Source organism: Siphateles boraxobius, unplaced genomic scaffold (assembly GCF_051911475.1).
Source record: "Siphateles boraxobius isolate OS27281-9 unplaced genomic scaffold, OSU_SipBor_1 12, whole genome shotgun sequence".
NCBI classification, from domain to species: domain Eukaryota; kingdom Metazoa; phylum Chordata; class Actinopteri; order Cypriniformes; family Leuciscidae; genus Siphateles; species Siphateles boraxobius.
Genome location: NW_027508722.1, coordinates 20233328 through 20249099, shown reverse-complemented (window position 1 = coordinate 20249099; position 15772 = coordinate 20233328). Strand labels below are relative to the sequence as shown.

Here is a 15772-nt window from a genome sequence, read left to right as displayed (position 1 = left end):
ATGAATTTGGTTTCATATGTGTATGTGAGAGGAAAAGTACATGTATGTGCATGCAATTCTGAATAATGTCCCTCGGGGCACCTCATAGACATATGTCCATTGGATCTTAACGCCTTAACCACTCGGCCATCCTGGTTGGCTCTACACGCTTACTTTTACTGCAGCAGACCCTAACATTTGAATTGACCACTTTAAGCTTCTATTTCATATGCGTAATTAGTGTTTACAAATCAAAATGAAGGAGTTGGGTTTGAACCCACAATGACATTTGTCCATTGGTTGGGACAAGACTTTTTTTTTTTTTTTACTGCAACACGCCCTCATATTTGAACATCGTTTTAAGTTGCCATTTCAAATGCATAACTAGTGCTTAAAAAGCTCGAAAGACTTAATTCGAGCACCACTCCCAGGAGTGGGGTTGAAACCAGACTTTTTTACTGCAAAAGACCCCAACATGTGAACTTGACCCTCTATGCTGTACTTCAATTTCTTAATTTCTGCTTAAACTTCAAATGGAAAGGCAATTGTTATTACCAGGAGTGGAGTTTGAACAAACAAGGACATTTGTCCATTGGATCTTAAGTCCAACGCCTTAACCACTCGGCCATCCTGGTTTGGACTGCACACTTACTTTTACTACAGCAGACCCTAACATTGGAATTGACCACTTTAAATTTCTATTTCATTTGCATAATTTGAGTTTACAAATCAAAATGAATGAGTTGGGTTTGAACCCACAATGACATTTGTCCATTGGTTGGGACAAGACTTTTTTTTCTTTTACTGCCACACGCACTCATATTTGAACATCGTTTTAAGTTGCCATTTCAAATGCATAACTAGTGCTTAAAAAGCTCGAAAGACTACACTGAACTACCAGGAGTGGGGTTGAAAGCAGACTTTTTTTTTACTGCAACAGACGCCCACACTTGAACTTGCCCCTCTATGCTATACTTCAATTTCTAAATTTCTGCTTAAACTTCCAATTAAAAGCTGATTGTTTCATTAACAGGAATGGGGTTTTAACCCCAAAGGACATTTGTCCATTGGATTTTAAACCCAAACGCCTTAACCACTCGGCCATCTCGGTTGGGAATTCGTAGTGACCACTTTAAGCTTCTATTTCATATCCATAATTTATGTTAACAAATTAAAATGAAAACCTAATTTTTAGTACTAGCAGTTGGGTTTGAACCCACAATGACATTTGCCCATTGGTTTGAACAAGACTCTATTTTTTCTCTATTAACATTTGAATTGACCACTTTAAACTTCTATTTCATATGCATAATTTGTGTTTACAAATCAAAATTAAGGAGTTGGGTTTGAACCCACAATGACATTTGTCCATTTGTTGGGACAAGACTTTTTTTTCTTCTACTGCAACACGCACTCATATTTGAACATCGTTTTAAGTTGCCATTTCAAATGCACAACTAGTGCTTAAAAAGCTCGAAAGACTAAACTGAACTACCAGGAGTGGGGTTGAAAGCAGACTTTTTTTTTACTGCAACAGACGCCCACACTTGAACTTGACCCTCTATGCTATACTTCAATTTCTAAATTTCTGCTTAAACTTCAAATGGAAAGGCAATTGTTATTACCAGGAGTGGGGTTTGTACCCACGAGAACATTTGTCTATTGGATCTTAACGCCTTAACCACTCAGCCATCCTGGTTGGGACTACACGCCTGCTTTTACTGCACCAGACCCTAACATTTGAATTGACCACTTTAAGCTTCTATTTCATATGCATAATTTGTGTTTAAAAATCAAAATGAAGGAGTTGGGTTTGAACCCACAATGACATTTGTCCATTGGTATGGACAAGACTTTTTTTTTTCTTTTACTGCCACACGCACTCATATTTGAACATCGTTTTAAATTGCCATTTCAAATACACAACTAGTGCTTAAAAAGCTCGAAAGACTTAATTCGAGCCACACTACATGGAGTGGGGTTGTAACCAGACTTTTTTATTGCAAAAGACCCCCACATTTGAACTTGCCCCTCTATGATGTACTTCAACTGTTTAATTTCTGCTTAAACTTCAAATGGAAAGGCCATTGTTATTACCAGGAGTGGGGTTTGAACCCACGAGGACATTTGTCCATTTGATCTTAAGTCCAAAGCCTTAACCCCTCGGCCATCCTGGTTGGGAATGCACACTTACTTTTACTACACCAGACCCTAACATTTGAATTGACCACTTTAAATTTCTATTTCATTTGCATAATTTGTGTTTACAAATCAAAATGAAGGATTGGGGTTTGAACCCACAATGACATTTGTCCATTGGTTGGGACAAGACTTTTTTTTTTCTTTTACTGCCACACGCACTCATATTTGAACATCGTTTTAAGTTGCCATTTCAAATGCACAACTAGTGCTTAAAAAGCTCGAAAGACTTAATTCGAGCCCCACTACAAGGAGTGGGGTTGAAACCAGACTTTTTTATTGCAAAAGACCCCCACATTTGAACTTGCCCCTCTATGATGTACTTCAACTGTTTAATTTCTGCTTAAACTTCAAAGGGAAAGGCAATTGTCATTACCAGGAGTGGGGTTTGAACCCACGAGGACATTTGTCCATTGGATCTTAAGTCCAACGCCTTAACCACTCGGCCATCCTGGTGGTGACTGCTCATTAATTTTACTGCACCAGACCCTAACATTTGAATTGACCACTTTAAGCTTCTATTTCATATGCATAATTTGTGTTTACAAATCAAAATGAAGGAGTTGGGTTTGAACCCACAATGACATTTGTCCATTGGTTGGGACAAGACTTTTTTTTTTTTCTTTTACTGCAACACACCCTCATATTTGAACATTGTTTTAAGTTGCCATTTCAAATACATAACTAGTGCTTAAAAAGCTCGAAATACTTAATTCGAGCCCCACTACAAGGAGTGGGGTTGAAACCAGACATTTTTCTATTGCAACGGACCCCCACATTTGAACTTGCCCCTCTATGATGTACTTCAACTGTTTAATTTCTGCTTAAACTTCAAATGGAAAAGCCAATGTTATTACCAGGAGTGGGGTTTGAACCCACGAGCACATTTTTCCATTGGATCTTAAGTCCAACGCCTTAACCACTCGGCCATCCTGGTGGTGACTGCACAATTACTTTTACTGCAGCAGACCCTAACATTTGAATTGACCACTTTAAGCTTCTATTTCATATGCGTAATTTGTGTTTACAAATCAAAATGAAGGAGTTGGGTTTGAACCCACAATGACATTTGTCCAGTGGTTGGGACAAGACTTTTTATTTTTTTTTGCAACACACCCTCTTATTTGAACATCGTTTTAAGTTGCCATTTCAAATGCATAACTAGTGCTTAAAAAGCTTGAAAGACTAAACTGAACTACCAGGAGTGAGGTTGAAAGCAGACTTTTTTTTTACTGCAACAGACGCCCACACTTGAACTTGCCCCTCTATGCTATACTTCAATTTCTAAATTTCTGCTTAAACTTCCAATTAAAACCTAATTGTTTTATTACCAGGAATGGGGTTTTAACCCAAAAGGACATTTGTCCATTGGATTTTAAACCCAAACGCCTTAACCACTCGGCCATCCTGGTTGGGAATTTGTATTGACCACTTTAAGCTTCTATTTCATATCCATAATTTATGTTAACAAATCAAAATGAAAACCTAATTTTTAGTACTAGCAGTTGGGTTTGAACCCACAATGCCATTTGCCCATTGGTTTGAACAAGACTCTATTTTTTCTCTATTAACATTTGAATTGACAACTTTAAATTTGTATTTCATATCCATAATTTGTGTTTACAAATCAAAATGAAGGAGTTGGGTTTGAACCCACAATGACATTTGTCCATTGGTTGGGTCAAGACTTTTTTTTCTTTTACTGCAACACGCACTCATATTTGAACATCGCTTTAAGTTGCCATTTCAAATGCACAACTAGTGCTTAAAAAGCTCAAAAGACTTAATTCGAGCCCCACTACCAGGAGTGGGGTTGAAACCAGACTTTTTTATTGCAACAGACCCCCACATTTGAACTTGCCCCTCTATGATGTACTTCAACTGTTTAATTTCTGCTTAAACTTCAAATGGAAAGGCCATTGTTATTACCAGGAGTGGGGTTTGAACCCACGAGGACATTTGTCCATTGGATCTTAAGTCCAACGCCTTAACCACTCGGCCATCCTGGTTGGGACTGCACACCTACTTTTACTACACTAGACCCTAACATTTGAATTGACCACTTTAAATTTCTATTTCATTTGCATAATTTGTGTTTACAAATCAAAATAAAGGAGTTGGGTTTGAACCCACAATGACATTTGTCCATTGGTTGGGACAAGACTTTTTTTTTTTCTTTTACTGCCACACGCACTCATATTTGAACATCGTTTTAAGTTGCCATTTCAAATGCACAACTAGTGCTTAAAAAGCTCGAAAGACTTAATTCAAGCCCCACTACATGGAGTGGGGTTGAAACGCCTTAACCACTCGGCCATCCTGGTTGGGACTGCACACTTACTTTTACTACACCAGACCCTAACATTTGAATTGACCACTTTAAATTTCTATTTCATTTGCATAATTTGTGTTTACAAATCAAAATGAAGGAGTTGGGTTTGAACCCACAATGACATTTGTCCATTGGTTGGGACAAGACTTTTTTTTTTCTTTTACTGCCACACGCACTCATATTTGAACATCGTTTTAAGTTGCCATTTCAAATGCACAACTAGTGCTTAAAAAGCTCGAAAGACTTAATTCGAGCCCCACTACATTGAGTGGGGTTGAAACCAGACTTTTTTATTGCAACAGACCCCCACATTTGAACTTGCCCCTCTATGATGTACTTCAACTGTTTAATTTCTGCTTAAACTTCAAAGGGAAAGGCAATTGTTATTACCAGGAGTAGGGTTTGAACCCACGAGGACATTTGTCCGTTGGATCTTAAGTCCAACACCTTAACCACTCGGACATCTTGGTAGTGACTGCACAATTACTTTTACTGCGTCAGACCCTAACATTTGAATTGACCACTTTAAGCTTCTATTTCATATGCGTATTTTGTGTTTACAAATCAAAATGAAGGAGTTGGGTTTGAACCCACAATGACATTTGTCCATTGGTTGGGACAAGACTTTTTTTTTTTTTTTGCAACACACTCTTATTTGAACATCGTTTTAAGTTGCCATTTCAAATGCATAACTAGTGCTTAAAAAGCTTGAAAGACTAAACTGAACTACCAGGAGTGGGGTTGAAAGCAGACTTTTTTTTTTACTGCAACAGACGCCCACACTTGAACTTGCCCCTCTATTCTGTATTTTACAAATCAAAATGAAGGAGTTGGGTTTGAACCCACAATGACATTTGTCCATTGGTTGGGACAAGACTTTATTTTTTCTTTCACCGCAACACACCCTCAACCTAAGTCCAACACCTTAACCACTCGGCCATCCTGGTTGGGACTACACTCTTACTTTTACTGCAGCAGACCCTAACATTTGAATTGACCACTTTAAACTTCTATTTCATATGCATAATTTGTGTTTACAAATCAAAATGAAGGAGATGGGTTTGAACCCCCAATGACATTTGTCCATTGGTTGGGACAAGACTTTTTTTTTTTTTTTACTGCAACACACCCTCATATTTGAACATCGTTTTAAGTTGCCATTTCAAATGCATAACTAGTGCTTAAAAAGCTCGAAAGACTAAACTGAACTACAAGGAGTGGGGTTAAAAGCAGACTTTTATTTTGTTTTACTGCAACAGACCCCCACACTTGAACTTGCCCCTCTATGCTGTACTTCAATTTCTCAATTTCTGCTTAAACTTCCAATTAAAAGCTAATTGTTTTATTACCAAGAATGGGATTTTAACCCACGAGGACATTTGTCCATTGGATCTTAAACCCAACGCCTTAACCACTCAGCCATCCTGGTTGGGAATTTGTATTGACCACTTTAAGCTTCTATTTCATATGCATATTTTATTTTAACAAATCAAAATGAAAACATAATTTTTAGTACTAGCAGTTGGGTTTGAACTCACAATAACATTTGTCCATTGGTTTGAACAAGACTCTATTTTTTCACTATTAACATTTGAATTGACCACTTCTATTCATATGCATAATTTGTGTTTACAAATCAAAATGAATGAGTTGGGTTTGAACCCACAATGACCATTCTGTCCTAGATGTGTGTTCCATCTACGCAACACTGACAGATAGCTAACAGGCAGGGCCGGCCCGAGGCATAAGCAAACTAAGCGGTTGCTTGGGGCCCCTTGGCCACCAGGGGGCCCCCCAATCGAGCTGAAAAATCGAAAAAGATTTTTTTTAGATGACTTAAACAAGTGACATAAATGAATGAATTAATATGAATGAATGAATAATTAAAGACAAGAAAATTCTGATTTCATGATCAATATACCTGCCTACAACTGCTGCTGTGTCTGCCAGCGTTTAAGTCATGCGCATAATCTAGACACCTCGCGCGTGCATAGACAATTTGTGCGCAACTGCGCATAGTCACCGTAATGTTAAGCCATCACAAAAAAGAACGTGTCCCTCTGGTGCCGAAAATAGAAAGAAGAAAATGACAGAGGAGGAGAAAAAAGGAGCAAGATAAAAGTATGTTTGAATGATTATTTACGGTATGTTTTGTGCAACAATTGACCCATTCCTATCTACGGCAAGCCACGAGGGGAAAAATACATTGCATACACACATACAACAAGCGCCAGTACGCTACATCATTACCGGTATTGTAACAGACTTTGTTGGAGTCTGTTACAATAATAATAATAATAATAAAAGATTTTGAGGACAATTACACTGTATTGAGACAGTTGAGAAATAATAATATATTTACAGTTTTCTTTTTTTTTTATTTTTTTTATTTTTTTTATATTTAACAATCAGGCATACATACAAACAAACCAACATAGTGCAGTAGTGAGCAATCTTGTAAATCCATACTTCCAGCAGTGACAAGAGTGATTTAAGTGTTTAAGTGTGTATGTGTGCGGGTGTGAGTGTGGTTATGTGTATGTGTGTGTATGCGTAAACAAAGTAACCGTTTATTATGTATTACCATTGTTATTACCATCACCATCCCACTTCCCACTACCACCATATTGCCAATATTGTGTTGGTAGATTTTTTACTTCCATCCTTCCTCCTATGTAATAATTGCCATTGTCAATCCTGCATAAAATACGATATAATAAGATAATATAATATAAGATAATATAAGATAACCTTCCCCCTCATCTCATCAGTCCATATCTTTTCCTATTTTTTTTTTAATTTTTAATTTTTTTTTTTTGTGTTATGTGTGTTATGTGCAATGTCTAAGGTGCATTAAAATAGGGAGTACAGTGCGAGAGTGTCTCAAATTGGGACAGAGATGCTGTCCCGTTGAAACCACTTCTCGCCTGTCTGGCCTGCCTTGGTGTTTGTGAGGTTTTTCCATATATCCTTAATCCTCCTTTTTTTTTTTTTTTTAAATTTTTTATTTTTTTTTTATTCTATGTTGTGGTGCATTAAAAACCCATGAAGAGATAAGGGGGAAGTTATTGCACTAGTGATGACAATGATATCTAATTCTAAAACAGCATTGACAATGGCAATATTGATGATGATAATAATAATAATAATATTAATAATAATAATAAATGACAATGATGATGGCAGTGGTGATCATAACGGTAAGAGCAAAAGACAGCAACAACAGTAGTTACAACAATGAAAAAAAAAAAAAAAAAAAAAAAAAAAAAAAGTGAAATTAGTAATCATAACAGTAACAGTAAAGATAGCAATAACAATGATGACAGAAACAAGTTTAAACAACTAATATGAATATTCGTGGGTTGAGTAAGAAGGTGAGAGAAGTCAGAGTTGAAAACAGAGAAAGGATTCATAGCTGTAAGAGTTCAGAAAGTGTTGGATGGCAGGGATCAGTTTCAGATGTGTTATTATGAAGGGGAGATGCGAGTTCCATTGCCATGAAGTCTGTTATAAGATTTTTCCAGATGTTAATGTGTAATTTATTTCTGGTTTTCCAGTTCATGAGGATAGTTTTCTTGGCGATGGCTAGAGCTGTGAGGAGTATTTTAGAGTTTATGGTTTTATCAGTTATTATTGTGAGGTCCCCCAGCAAGCAAAGGGAAGGCGACATTGGGATGTGGCAGCCAACTATAGTTGATAGTGCCTGTGTGACCTCTTCCCAAAAGTGTTTGATTGGAGTGCAGTGCCAGGTTGCATGAATGTATGTATCTGTAGAATTTTGATTGCAATGTGTGCAAATTTCTGATGTGAATCCCATTTTAGCTAATCTATTGCCCGTGTAATGCGTTCTGTGAAGTATTTTGTATTGTATTAACTGAAGATTCGAATTTTTGGACATGTGATAGATGTTTTTACAGATTTGGGTCCAGAAGTTGGCATCAGGGGCTATTGATAGATCGTTTTCCCATTTTATTGTTGGTAAGTATATGGTCTGAAGTTGATTTGAGATCATTTTGTATATTTTAGAGAGAAGTTTCTTTGGAGAGGAAATGTTGACCAAGTCTGATATTGCCGGTGGAAGTTCTAAATTTGTGTCTCTGATGTTTATTTTTGTCAGAACAGAAGATTTGAGTTGTAGGTATTTTAAAAATTCGTTGTTCCCGATGCCATACTCCTGGGCCAGTTCCGGAAATGGTCTAAATGTGTTAGATTTGAAAATATGCTTAATGTGGGTGATACCCTTTTCCGCCCATGTGTGAAAGTTCAATGTTTTTTTATTGCTTATAAAGTCACGGTTGTTCCACAGTGGGGTGAGGTTAGATGGAGCTAATGTAGAATTAGTGATTTGGTGAAATTTCCACCAGGCTGTCAGAGTGGTGGCTATAGTTACTGCCTTAAAACATGTGTGTTGTTTAATTGATTTGGTGAGGAATGGTATGTCAGCTATATTTAATTCTTTGCATAATGATTGTTCTATATCTAGCCATACAATATCAGATTGGGTGGGGCGAATCCATTTGTATATGTATTGCAGTTGGTTAGCCATTGAGTAATATTGGAAATTTGGTGCTTCTAGTCCTCCTTGAACCTTACTTTTTTGAAGTGTAGTGAGTTTTATCCTTGGCGTTTTATTTTTCCAGTAGAAGCGAGTTATAATGGAGTCTAGTGATTTAAACCAGGTGAGTGTGGGGTGGGTTGGAATCATTGAGAATAGGTAATTAATTTTCGGTAAAATCGTCATTTTTATTGCTGCTATCCTGCCGATTATGGAGATTGGGAGATTGAGCCATCTGAGCAAGTCGTCTTCTATTTTTTTTAGCAATGGTGTGAAGTTGAGTGTTACCAACTCTGACAGTCTGGAGGAAATCTTAATGCCTAAGTAAGTGATGTGATCTTGACAAATAGGTATTGGTGATTGCTGGGGAGCCACATCCCATTTGGTTTTATGTAAAGGGAGGGTGGAAGATTTATTCCAGTTTATTGCATAATCGGATATTTTTGAGAAGGACTGAATTGTTTTAATTATTTCTTGAGTAGATGTTAGGGGTTCTTGTATATATAGTAGGATATCATCTGCATAGAGTGAGATTTTATGTGTTTGTTGTGGTGTTTCAATACCTTTGATTGCTGGGTTTTGACGGATAGCTGCTGCTAAAGGTTCAATAAAAATGGTGAATAGGGATGGAGAGAGTGGACATCCCTGCCTCGTTCCCCTGTGCAGTGTGAAGCTTTGTGATGTTAGTCCGTTCGTTGTTACTGTGGCCGATGGTGATGTGTATAAAATCTTGATCCAGTTAATAAACGACTCTCCAAAGCCGAATTTTTGTAACGTGGTGAATAAAAATTTCCAGTTGACCCTATCGAAAGCTTTTTCGGCGTCTAATGTGGTAATGAGAGTATCTTTCTGTTGTACTGATGAGTAGTGCATTAAGTTGTATAATCTGCGGGTATTATTAGATGCATGTCTACCTTTTATGAAGCCGGTCTGATCAGGATGGATTATATACTGTATAATTTGTTCAATTCTATGGGCTAGTGCTTTGCTAATAATTTTTATGTCGACATTCATAAGTGAGATAGGACGATAGTTGGATGTGAAGGTGTGGTCTTTGTTAGGTTTAGGGATGAGTGATATAAGTGCTGTATTCATGTGGGAAGGGAATTTTGCGTTATGTTTTATGTCTGTTATTGTTCTGCTAAATAGTGGGTATAAAGTTGACCAAAAATGTTCATAGAACTCAGCAGGGAAGCCATCCGGACCTGGTGCTTTATTATTTTGCATGCTTTTCAATGCGGAATGAAGTTCTTTTTCAGTGATTGGTGATTCTAGTGTGTTTATTTGTTCCATGTTGAGTTTTGGTAGAATGGTGTTATCGAGGAATTGGGTTATGTCTTCTTGGTTTGGATCAAGATCAGATGAGTATAATTTTGTATAGTAATCTTGAAATATCTTGTTTATTTCAACTGGTGAGTTGGTTAGCTTCCCTGCCGAGTTTCTGATGGAGGTTATGGCTGTTCTTTCTTTATTTCTTTTAATTTGACTGGCTAAATATTTTCCGGATTTATTGCTATGGTGAAAAGTTTCTTGACGGAGCCTGTGAATCAGAAACTGGTTTCTTTTGTTTATTATTTCATTGAGCAATATTTTTTTTTCTCTAATTTCTTTATAGATGCTTTCTGATTGATTATTTGCATGTAAAATTTCTAATTCTTTTATTCTTTCTTCCAGTTGGGTTTCTCTTTCTCTGTCCTTTTTTTTTTTATGTACTGAATATGAAATAATTTTCCCCCGTAAAACTACTTTCCATGTTTCCCATAGTAGCGATGCTGATGACTTTGGAGAGTCATTTATTTCAAGGAAGGATGTCCACTCTCTCTTGAAGTAGCTGTCAAATTCTGGATCTTTCAAGAGTGATGTATTAAAACGCCATCTGGTGGGGTGCTTTTGTATTGCAGATAGGTTCCATGTTAGAGTTACCGCAGAGTGGTCGCTAATAATGATCGGATGTATTTTGGTTTCTAAAATATTTGGTATGATTGAATTACTGGTTAGAAAGAAATCAATGCGGGAGTAGGTTTGGTGGACATTAGAATAAAAGGTGTATTCTCTGGCAAGTGGGTGTTGTAGCCTCCAACCATCGCAAAGACCAAAATCACTCATGAACTGTTTTATTGTTTTGGAAGATTGCCCAGATTTTCCTGTGTGTTTTGACCTGTCAAGTGATGGATTGATTACAGTGTTATAGTCTCCCCCTATAATTATTGGACCGTTAGAAATGTTTGAAAGAGAAGAGAAGAAATTTACAAAGAAGGAGGAATCATCAGAGTTTGGCCCATAAATGTTGCCAATTGTAATTGGATTATTATTGATTGAAATGTTAATAATGATAAAACGGCCTTCAGGATCTGAAATGGTTGTATGGTGGTTAAACTGTATTTTTTTGTTTATTAAGATGCATACTCCTCTTTGTTTTGAATTATAGTGGGAGGAGAAACAGTGGTTAAAATGTGTAGTTTTTAAGCTGTTCTGTGTATATTGAGAGAGGTGTGTTTCCTGTATTAGACATATATCCGCTTGTGTATTTTTTAGGTAATTTAAAACTTTATTTTTTTTTGTTTGTGAACCAACACCACGAATATTCCAAGTTATGAATTTCAATTGCATGAACCTATAATGTATATTTCATAGTTACCTTGTGTGAATATAAGTCTGTGTGTGTGGATGTGAATGTGGTTGAGTGTGTGTGTGTGTGTGTGTGTGTGTGTGTGTGTGTGTGTGTGTGTGTGTGTGTGTGTGTGTAAATCTATAACAACAAATGACAAATAAAACAGGGATACCTATAAACAACAAATACAGAACATATAAACAGTGAGCAAGGCTATTTAGGTGCATTTAGAATACAATGTGCGTGTGTGGTGCAATTGGGTTAATGAAAGAATATGAAGATTATGAATTGACTATAAATTGAGCATAAACGGATTGGAAATGTTACATTGCTATTTTCAATTATTAGTAAAGCCAGGGAGTAGTGTCTTTGTCTCTAAATAATTGTCCATCAATATATAATTTGTCCACTGTGATGATTGCTTTTTTACCTTGATTGATCATTGTCCTACGGATGGGGAAAAGTAGCTTACGTCTGCGGATGATTTCTTGTGGATATTGATCGTTGAGTCCGTAATGAGTCCCTTTGAGCTGTCGTCCTTGTCGCTGTACCAGTACTTTTTGTTTGAAGTGTTCAAATTTGGCGATGATGGGGCGGGAACGGGTGGAGTTGATGTGTTTCTGTCCTAAACGGTGAACGCGATGGAAAGTGATGTGCTCTACAGTCTCTGGTGAAAGTTTGAGCTGGTTGATCAGGAAGTCCTTAACAGATTTTTCGGGGTCCTCGGTGGATGATTCAGGGATGCCGGAGAAGATTAGATTGTCTCTCATACTGCGTGACTGTATATCCAGGATGGTTTCTTGCATGGCTTTGTTCTCAGCGGTGACGGAGGTAAGTTGACTGTTTACTGTTGAGAGTTTTGTAGTGAGTGTGTCCACGGAGCTTTTCAGTGATTTGTTTTCTTCAGTGAGCGAATCGACTTGTTGTTGACTGTATTCCAGGCTGTGGCGGAGGTTTTGAAATTCTTTGTGCAGTACTTCGATTAGTGAGAGTCTAGATTCCAGGTTAGCTAAGCGCTCGTTGATTGAGTACGTCGGGACAGCAGTTTGTTTTGATCGGCGTGGAAGCTGGTGATGTTGGTGACGGCGGTGAATCGGTTGATAAGGGTGAATCCGAGGTGCGTGGTTTTTTGGCTTTGCTTGATCGGCCCATTGCAACGTTACAGAGTCTGTTGAAGTGATGGTCAATGTAATCCTCCAGTTGGTCCAGTTCCGAGTTGAAATCCAGGTTTTAAGTTAGGGTTAACGCGGGTGATGTTGTAGCGGAAAAGAAAGAGAAGAAAGAGAAAAAAAAAAAATACAAAGTTTGTTTGTCTTATCTAGCAGCGGCGCGCTGCCATGTTGAATTTCGCACCCAACGCGCACACACACACACACTACGTCAGTACGTCAGTACGTCATCACGTCCTGTAAATATTGTTGAAATATTTACAGTTTTCAACAATAATTGTCATTGTTGAACCCTTGCTCTTATTATGTTTCTGATTTCTCAGTTTTGTCATTATTTTAGCAAATGATTTCCACTACACGAGAGTAGATGTTAAAACTTCATGCTGATTTGTACTCGGCTTTCGCCAAGATAAGCACCAACTAAGACATAGCTTTACAGTAACCTATGCTTCTCCATCCATTTACGCTTCTTTCCATGTGGTGATCTAAATCTCCTTCTGTCTAGTGTTAACACCCATCAGCACATACAACGGCTTGCAACCACAGTGCGGTCCCCCCATGACAACTGTCTGGATTGAGCTGAGTAGGGGACATCTCTAGGGTCTTCAAGTGGGCACCTTCCGTCCTCAGTGTTTCGTCGACTAGCCCACGACACCTCAAGAGGGCTCGACAGTGACTCTGGCGTCCCAGAGTCACCCCCCTCCGACCCCCACTCAACTCAGCCCAGCTTACTGACCTCTACTTCCCTCTTGGTGCTGAGACCTAATCTAAATCTCACAATCTCTCCGCAACCCAACCATACGCGCCAACCCGTTTGACTAAGGCTGTCGAGCGCCACTGGTGCGTTAATATGCAGTTTCAGTGCCAACGGTTCTGTATGGCATACCACCTACCGCAAAACACAATATCTGCCCAACCACCCGTCATTCACGCAATATACACAGGAACGTAATGACTGTAAATACTATACAACCTATACAAATAAACCAACAGACTCTTCAAGTTTTCAAGAAATCTACGAAACCGTAGCATGGCGGCCTGTACGCAGCCAGCTAGAATCTTTCCGTCTCAACCACAGCCAGTTGCTCCTCCTTTCTGCTGCTTCGGATAAGTTCTTTACTGTGCGACGCAACTCTTGGCCACTGAATCCGACGTCTCTGAGGAACCGGGTTGTAGAGTGTGCCACAAAACCTCGACAATCCACTTCCACTGGATAAACCTGGACACTCCATTTATTTGATATGTTTTGAGACAGTTTGTTTTAAGAAGTTTCAGAGAGTTAGTAAAAGAGTAAAGTAAAAGTTAAAACTTTTTTATTTAACTAGGCTATCTATGTTTTATTAATTATTTATTTTGTATTAATACATAACCTCACTGTATTAATTTATAATGTATCATTATTGCATGATATTTGTATCAATAATCGTCAAGCACAGGTGACTCCACGTAGTGGGATGGGGCCCCCAAATCAGATTCTGCTTAGGGCCCCCAAAAGGCTCGGGCCGGCTCTGCTAACAAGAGTCAGAAAAGGGCAGGTGCAGGAGTAAAGTTGAAAGTTTTACTGTTATATTCTTTCCTCTTCTTTCTCTTTTTTGTAAAACTGAAATATACAAAAGTTACAAATGTCTTGTTACAAAATGTTCTCAAAATAAACACAAATGAATTTCCGTTGCTTACAAATATTCTCCGAGCACATATACCAAAAGGCTACAATCAGCTCTGCTTAGTGTTATTGTTAACAAATTGCCATCACCGTTGAATAGTTCGTTTTTAAACTCAAACTAATGAACTTCAAATATATATATATATATATATATATATATATATATATATATATATATATATATATATATATATATATATATATTCATGGAAACACTGCCTGTAAGTTGTTACCTTTTTTCAAAGCCTTTCTGAGGCACAACAATGTAAAGGAAGCAGAGAGAAGAGACTTGTTGACCAACCGCATGGAACGATTCTGGAACACTGCGGTTATTTCCTGGTTAACCTCTAACCCCAAAGTCACATGATCTAAACCAACCACTAAGAACATCTTAAAGTCATCAATTTCTTTGTTGTAACACCAAACTACCACAAGATGGTGCTAAGAAATTAAAAAACAAATGTGTGCCATGACACTCCCCGCCTGGTATTGTTTAGATACCACTATATAACCTGAGATTGTTCACGTAAGATCTCACAAATGTCAGTCCTCTGTTGTTATGAGCAGGACTGTTTCTGATATAGGTCTGAGGAATGTCTTGACTGTCCCATTCCTTGCAACTCTTAGTTCAACCGTTCTGACCCTTTTGTCACTGCTGGTGAAAATCTTGGTTACAAGAGCCATAGGCCATTCATTGCGCTTACTTTGAGCATCCTTAAGAAGGACAACATCGCCTTCTCTCAGATTTCGTCGTTCTTCTTGCCATTTGCTTCGGCTTTGAAGCGTTACAAGGTATTCACGCCTCCATCTGCCCCAGAAAGTGTTGGCGAGATGTTGCACCCTTCTCCATTGCTGTCTGTGCAGATTGGTTTCCTTGAAGTCACCTGGAGGTGGGAAGAGTGTATGAGCCTTTTGAGTTAGGAGCATGGCTGGCGTCAACAAGAAAGGTGAATCTGGGTCCGTGGAAATAGGAACAAGGGGTCTTGAATTGACAATTCCTGTAACCTCTGCCATCAAAGTAGACAACACTTCATGTGTCAAGCAGGAAGGACGGATCTGTTGGAGCATGGAATCTAGTATGCGCCTGGAAACTCCTATCATTCGCTCTTAGGCTCCTCCCATGTGGGATGCGTGAGGGGAATTGAAGACCCATGAACAACCTTCTCCACACAGGTACTTCCTCACGCTAGGCTCTTGAGGATCATTTAGCACAATTTCCAGCTCATTACAGGCTCCTACAAAATTGGTCCCGCAGTCAGACCGA

General features: G+C 38.2%; 6 non-coding genes across 6 annotated transcripts; all 6 read right to left on the bottom strand.

The window, feature by feature from the left end:
* Window positions 1-2073: 2073 nt before the first annotated feature.
* trnal-uaa (transfer RNA leucine (anticodon UAA)) lies at window positions 2074-2156 on the bottom strand. Its single transcript has one exon. It is a non-coding gene; the product is annotated as a tRNA-Leu (tRNA).
* Window positions 2157-2551: 395 nt separating this feature from the next.
* Window positions 2552-2634, bottom strand: trnal-uaa (transfer RNA leucine (anticodon UAA)). The gene has a single exon. It is a non-coding gene; the product is annotated as a tRNA-Leu (tRNA).
* Window positions 2635-3032: 398 nt separating this feature from the next.
* trnal-uaa (transfer RNA leucine (anticodon UAA)) lies at window positions 3033-3115 on the bottom strand. Its single transcript has one exon. It is a non-coding gene; the product is annotated as a tRNA-Leu (tRNA).
* Window positions 3116-4104: 989 nt separating this feature from the next.
* On the bottom strand, window positions 4105-4187 carry trnal-uaa (transfer RNA leucine (anticodon UAA)). Its single transcript has one exon. It is a non-coding gene; the product is annotated as a tRNA-Leu (tRNA).
* A 710-nt stretch (window positions 4188-4897) lies between these two features.
* Window positions 4898-4980, bottom strand: trnal-uaa (transfer RNA leucine (anticodon UAA)). Its single transcript has one exon. It is a non-coding gene; the product is annotated as a tRNA-Leu (tRNA).
* Window positions 4981-5856: 876 nt separating this feature from the next.
* trnal-uaa (transfer RNA leucine (anticodon UAA)) lies at window positions 5857-5939 on the bottom strand. The gene has a single exon. It is a non-coding gene; the product is annotated as a tRNA-Leu (tRNA).
* Window positions 5940-15772: the final 9833 nt, after the last annotated feature.